Consider the following 7,283-nt stretch of genomic DNA (forward strand, 5'->3'; position numbering starts at 1 on the left):
TGTGTGTGTGTGTGTGTGTGTGTGTGTGTGTGTGTGTGTGTGTGTGTGTGTGTGTGTGTGTGTGTGTGTGTGTGTGTGTGTGTGTGTGTGTGTGTGTGTGTGTGTGTGTGTGTGTGTGTGTGTGTGTGTGGATATATGTGTGTGTAGGCACTTTTCTCTGCTCGTTTGCATGCATTCTGGTATTTCTTGTTCTCACAGACCTATCTGACTAGAAGTCCTTCTCCAGGTTTCGGTGGGGCGGTTTAGTGTCAAGGACTCCTGTTTTGAAAAAGCAGGAAAAACGTAATTTGTAGATGTTTGACAAGAAGATTCACTCAATGACTAACTTTGTGAGAATCCAGAACTGACCCTAATCTGTTCCCATGTTATTGATTACAAAGCTCCCTTTGATTCACTGTGTGAACTGAACTTTAGACCTGTAGTGTTTTTGAGATGTAAATGGGGTGGATAGTATTGATGGTGGTGGTGGTGGTAGTAGTTGCAGTTGCAGGATTTATAACAAAATTAGTAATAGTAATAGAAGTAATGTGTCATATTCATAGTAGTGTAGGGGTTTTTGGCTTCAGTTAAGGGCAGAACTCATTGTACGGCAAAATGTATCAGCATGCATCCGGTTTGCCAACCTGATTTGAAGGGATGATAACCTGGTTTGAGCCTGATCATCAGATGCCCTTTATCGATGGATCACTCAAACCAAAACGTGTGCTTACCTGCCGTACACCATGTAACAACAAATGATGAGGCGACTACAAAAAATAAGCTTACAAAAGTGCTAGAAATACAGCATAATATTGTTCTCCTACTTCCTCTCCCCTCCCTATTGTAATTACTGTTATTCTGTCTGATGGTGAGTAATGTCATTGTGTGTGGTCAGCATGATGGAGTCAAAGCTTGGTGTTGTCGGAAAACAAGGAGCCCTTCCTAGTTGTTTCCATTAGTGTGAGACTTTCTGCTGCCTAGCCTGTCGCTGTTGCAATAATATCACTATATTGCCATTTGGAAATTTCAGGAATGTCAGTCACAGCTAATACAAAAGGTGTTCAAAAACAACTATAAAAGCAGAACAATTTACCTGGAATAAAATATCAACTGGATTTAATAAGATACTTCTATCATAGTGTTTTTTGTATCAGTTAGAAGATGAATATGAAGTTGGAGCGTTAGAATTAGTCTTGTAGTTTTGACATAAGGAAGCATTAAGCCGTGACCTTTGTTTATTCCATGACTCCAACCAATTCATAAATTCAGGTTCCCATTATGTGCCATATAGAGCTGGTTAACATTGGACCCCGACAACATAGGTTATTTGGAGAGCACACAAGTAGGCCTGGGAACATTAGACCCTGGGAAAATAGGACCCTTTGTCATGTCCCGGACCCCAGCATTATGTGCCATATAAATTTGGGGGACATAGGACCCTAGGAATAAAGGTCCATGGAAAAACAGGACTGTGGGCAGCTAGGAATGAACCCAGCAGACCATTTTAATAAGTTGACATTATAAGGTAAATGTGTTTGTCATAGAATATTTGTTAAAAATCATTGGCATAATTTATGTTCTGAACACCAATGTAAATTTTGTAACCATCTTAGTAAGATTCTGTTGCTAAATTAGTTTTTTCTACGACTCACATTTACATTCTTTAGGTGGGGTTTGAATATATATCTATATTTTTTAACACACTTTTTTCTAACCAATAAAAAAAAAGTTAGAGTTGTAACACCTGTGGATTAAAACAAAACACACGTTTGATGTTGTTGCCTGAACATGTTCCTGATGCTTCCTTGATTATCAGCTGCGCCACAGATAGGCGTGTCTCAAATGACACAGGATCAGCTGTTTTCTCCAGTTGGACTGTCCCACGCTGAGAAAATTTTCACAGAACACATAAGCGAGAATGATTTACAGCTGTGGAGATTTAAACAGGATAACACAAAAGTCTTCAAGCGGATCCTGTAAGAACACAAAGCATTGAAGAGCAGAGCCAGGGGAATGTAGAAAATGGCAGCACACAGCAGAAAGTCTACAGTTTCTGACTCTACCTTTGCCTACGACGGACACTTCAGAGTATTTGCTGTAGCTGCATTCTAGCATTTAGCTATCACAGCAAGGTGGTGTTGGTGGTGGTGGTGGGTGGGGGGGGGGGGGGCTTTTTGTATCCATGAGAGAAATGTGCTTGATGTGCAGGGTGATGGATTTAAAGGGTCTTTAGTGAGAAGCTTACCTAACTCACAACGTTTTTATCAGCTAGCAAAATACTCTTGTTGGCGAAGGCAACGTAAAGCAGGAGTGTCCACCTTGCTTCGGGAGAGGCACAAGAAGTGCTGTCAATGAAATGAACAGAGCTGGCAGGAACAAGTCAAACATTGTGGAGCCGTTTGACAAACAAGTTTTTCTTGCCTGTATTTCAGTCCTTCGAAACATGCCTATCTTACCTGTTCGACTACAGAGTTCAACAGTGCCATCTCAATGTTGTCTGGAAGATTGCAGTATGAAAACAAAATGAATATTCAAAATAAGTTAGACTGATGTACTGAAATATATTTGATGTACAAATAATTTTGTAATTCAAGAAGTATTAATTCAATTGATTTAAACAGTTTATTCAGGGGAATTCTTACCACCATTGTTTGAGCTTTGCATGTGAACTATTTAACCTCGTTTATCATGAGCTCTCTTTAATAATCTCACAGATAACCAAGACAAACCTATAACAAAACCCAGTTAGGGTAAAGAAAGACAGAAATGATGGCCTCAGTTAATAGTCTGGAGCAGCTGACAATGGTTCTAATGTCAGCCTTAGTGTTCAGCCTACTGTTGTTCAGCCTTATCCAATCAGAGCTATGTGTATGACACAGACTGACACACCGTGTTGGAGATAATGAAGAGATTGACCGATCCTTGACTGGGAAACTCTCGCACACACATGCTATCACACACATAGAAATACGCACACACAGAAAACCATTCAGAACACAAACTTGCTGTAACAATCATCATTAGAAATCTTCAAAAATGTATTTTATACTATAGCTTTCGTGAGTTTTGTTAACTCTCGGAAAGGGTGTGTTGCACAAGCACTGTTAACTATTGCATGGAAGGTACCGCGTGTGCTGCTGTGTCCTTCTACAATGCAAAATGTTGTTTGGAGACAATGGGAGTTATCTTCAATCTTCCCCACATGTCTTTTGAGTCAGTGTGTACACCCTCTGGACTTTAGAAAACCACTAATCCCTAATCAGGAGGGTCTTAACATACATGCTGATGGACAGACTAGACACAAATATCAGGTCATCTGTTCTTTAGCTTTACATAATACTATTCAGCCTACTATTTAGTCATTTAGCAGGTGCTATTATCCAAAGCAACTTACACTGAGCTAAACTCGACTGTGATGTTATTCAGGGGGGAGTATACATGTTTATTGGCAAAACCCATCTCTCCATTTACTTTAAGATATCGCTCTATCGCTCTCTCTCTCTTTCTCTCTCCTTCTCCCTCCTCTTACTCTTGTCTCCACACTCTGACACACCCAAATCCATAAGCACTACAGCAAGCTTTGTTAAGTTTTCCTCTGTGTGGTGGAACAGAGTCAGTTTGTCATGTAGGCTGAATAGGGCTCTCCCCTCTTCCTCCAAACATAGACCCATTCACAATTAACAATGGAGATGCCTAGGTATTTTAAGTATTGTAGAGATTCACACGTATGCCCGCATACACGCAAAACATCACGACACTCCAATGAATACACACCAGGGTGTTACCTTTGGTTACTGTGTGTAGGCTCCTGGAAAGGGTTGAATGCATAAACGGGGAAATACTTGGGGTGTTCTTGAGAATTTTCACATTAAGACACAGTGATGCAGAGGCATGTATGCCCATTACACAGTACTATATGTGCAGACACAGTGCACACGCATACAAGTCAGGGCAGTCAAGCTGTGGCGGTCAAGCACGTGTGCAATTACACATGACACCCAGCATGCATTGCATGATGTGACACATCACATGCAAAAAACGACCAACACAACTGCCCCGACGGCAGCTTGGTGGGAACATGCACTTCCTCTTCAGCTCTGCAGGGAAAATCGCCTGCGTCTGCCTTTGAGATTCTCTTTCTCTGGGAAAGAGCCATTAATGGCAATGTGCATTAGGATACTCTGTGGGGAGTGAGTGTGTGTGTGTGAGACGTGTGTGTGTGTGTGTGTGTGTGTGTGTGTGTGTGTGTGTGTGTGTGTGTGTGTGTGTGTGTGTGTGTGTGTGTGTGTGTGTGTGTGTGTGTGTGTGTGTGTGTGTGTGTGTGTGTGTGTGTGTGGGTGGGTGCGTGTGCATTTGTACTCTGAAATATATGATATTTTGGATGGTATATTTATGCATGTAATTGAAGAGGGCCATGCCCAATTTTCTGTGTTATTAATTAAAACCAACTCGTGACAGCAAACGCTGTATTTAACTAGCTGATAAAACAAGCATGAGTGTCCTCTGTGTGTATATATTTGTGTGTGCGTGTGTGTGTGTATGTGTGGCTGCATGCGTGTGTGTTTTTAGGCTCTGTGCATGAACGAGTCTAGGGGGGGCTGAGTGTGTTTGTGGTTGTGTGTATGTGTGTGCAGATTGTGTGTTTGACCGGGTCTGCATGTGGGTGTGTTTGGGAGGGGGGGGGGGGGGGGGGGGCTGAGTGTGTTTGTGGTTGTGTGCGTGTGTTTTTGTGAGTGCAGATTGTGTGTATTAGCTGCTCTGCATGTGTGTGTGTTTGGGGGGGGGGGGATGTGTGGGTTTGCGGGGGTGTGCTTGTGTTTATGTTCCTGGAGGCTGTTGTATCCGTACATTATATCACTGTCCTCTTGACTTTAGCGCCTGCATGTCACAGTCCTCTCTCTGTGAGTCCGGCTAGCAGCCGGGGCTTGCAGTAGGGATGACAGAATATGGGAGATTAGCACAGCCATGATCAAGGGTGACAGCAGTAGGGGGTGAGGTGGGGGGGTGGGGGGAGGATTTCACCCACATTCTAATTCCTTGAGGGGGGAGAAGGAGGAGCTACAGCGGGGGACACGGGGGCAGATAGGTGAGGCCATGACGACAAAGATGGTGTGTGTTTTGTGTGTGTGTGTGTGTGTGTGTTTGTGTATGTGAGCGAGTCATATCTCTTACCCAAGGAAAATGCCACTTGCTCGAAAGGTCAACCACCCAGGTCAAAGCTTATTACATAAATTAGGTCATAATCTGCCCTCCATATGAACTGCTGACATCAGTTATGTATCCAAACGTCAAGTTACAAATCAAACCACAGTAAACAAGGTTACAATACTATCAAGAGTAATAAAGACATTTAAGTTGCCACCATCCTGTCTCCTCACAATGTGAACAAATAATGAAAATATGGCATCCTATACATTTCAGTGTTTGTGACTGTACATCGATAAGAACTTTTCTAAACATGTCTGGAGGATGCTCTGTTAGAAAAATATTGTTAAGTTTCAAAATGTCCCGGCCACCTGCTGTGGAATAATTTAGTGTCTGGCCATGATGGATCTGAGTGAGCAGTTTGTATAGACGTCAGTGAAGCACGACTGATTACAGTCGCAATAAGGCACATCATTGTGGTGTTCAGCTCTGTGTCATGATGAGTAGGACAACGTCTACTGTATGTGTGTGTGAATGTGTATGTGTGTGTGTGTGTTTGTTGTTTGTGTGACATGAAGCCCAGAAATGTACTTGTGGTGTTTCCGCCATTCTGTAGGACACATTAGGAGTGGAGGTCTGATGCTTGGATCCATCGCCATGGAGTCAGAGGCCAGTCACATGCTAGAGGCGGCCCTGGAGCAGATGGATGGTATCATCGCAGGTAAGGATGGAGGAGGGACAACCTCACAGGTGTGTGTGTGTGTGTGTGTGTGTGTGTGTGTGTGTGTGTGTGTGTGTGTGTGTGTGTGTGTGTGTGTGTGTGTGTGTATGGGGCGTGGGCTGTTGTCTCCTTGCGTTGAATAAATATACCCCATTGACGTGTGGGTTGGCAGGGCGGGTTTCCTTTTCTTACCGTTTTCAATGTGTCTTTGTGTTTGTGTGTATGTGTCTGTGCATGTGCGATGGGGAAAACAACATGAGCAAATTAGAGTCAAGCGTTGGTTAAAGGCTGGGTGACATGTTTTGGGCTGTGTGTGTGTGTGTGTGTGTGTGTGTGTGTGTGTGTGTGTGTGTGTGTGTGTGTGTGTGTGTGTGTGTGTGTGTGTGTGTGTGTGTGTGTGTGTGTGTGTGTGTGTGTGTGTGTGTGTGTGTGTGTGTGTGTGTGCGTATTTGGGTTTGCAATGCGGGGGTAGTATCCTCCAGTTAACTCAGCCATTGCCAACATGATTTGACTAATGAGGTGTTAATGTTTAATGTGGCCAACACACGTTTGTGTGTGTTTGTGTGTGCGTGTGTGTGTGTGTTTGCCAAGGAAAAACAATCTAATGAGCAAATAACACCAGAGTCTCCAATCAGATAAACACTTGGAATGAAATGGAGAGTGACAGTTAGTTTCCCTTCAATAACTGGCAATTGCTTCTTCACAACTGTCTTTATTTTATAGTGAAAACCGGTTTATCCCTCGTAAATATGCTCTTGATGCTGAACATGTGTGACCTCATCTAGTTCATCGAGTTGATGCTCCTTTTCAGCAGCCAGAAATATAAGTGCATTACAAATCCCATTAGATTCATAATTAGAGAATGGCCAACAAGAAAAGTTCAAACACTTATCTGAGGTAATCTGATATGTTTTTCAAATTGCATTTCAAAATGATGTTTAATCCCCGATCTGGTCCACACTCTGGATATTATAGAGAACAGAATATGCTGGAGTACTGCCATCTAGTGGCGTGCTTCAAACATATAACAGCTGGGAAATAGAACAGGAACATTAAAGGGACACTGTGTAAAAATTACTCCCAACTAGTGGTACAATTGTATATTGCATTCAAACTAATAGTGCTCGCTTGTTCAAAAACTACGATGGGCAGTATGTGCCAAGAAGATGTGTCATGACATCCAATACTACCTCATCGAGTCATTCGAGTGATGATGAGGTTCGTTATTTCAAACAAATTTTAAACTGCAGTGAATCATTAGTGTAAGCTAATGATGTATGAGTAATTACTCCTCGAGCAAGATAGTGAATTATTTCAGTCATCATTCAAGCTGGCTCAGAGTGAAAACGCGTTTGCATTTCCTGTACCACGTAGGGCTTTTTGTCCCTCTCGGCAGTTCATAGACCGGAAGAACATGGAAGCCTCCATGAAGCTTACC

The sequence above is a fragment of the Gadus macrocephalus genome, chromosome 9, assembly GCF_031168955.1.
Source record: "Gadus macrocephalus chromosome 9, ASM3116895v1".
In the NCBI taxonomy this organism is placed as follows: Eukaryota; Metazoa; Chordata; class Actinopteri; order Gadiformes; family Gadidae; genus Gadus; species Gadus macrocephalus.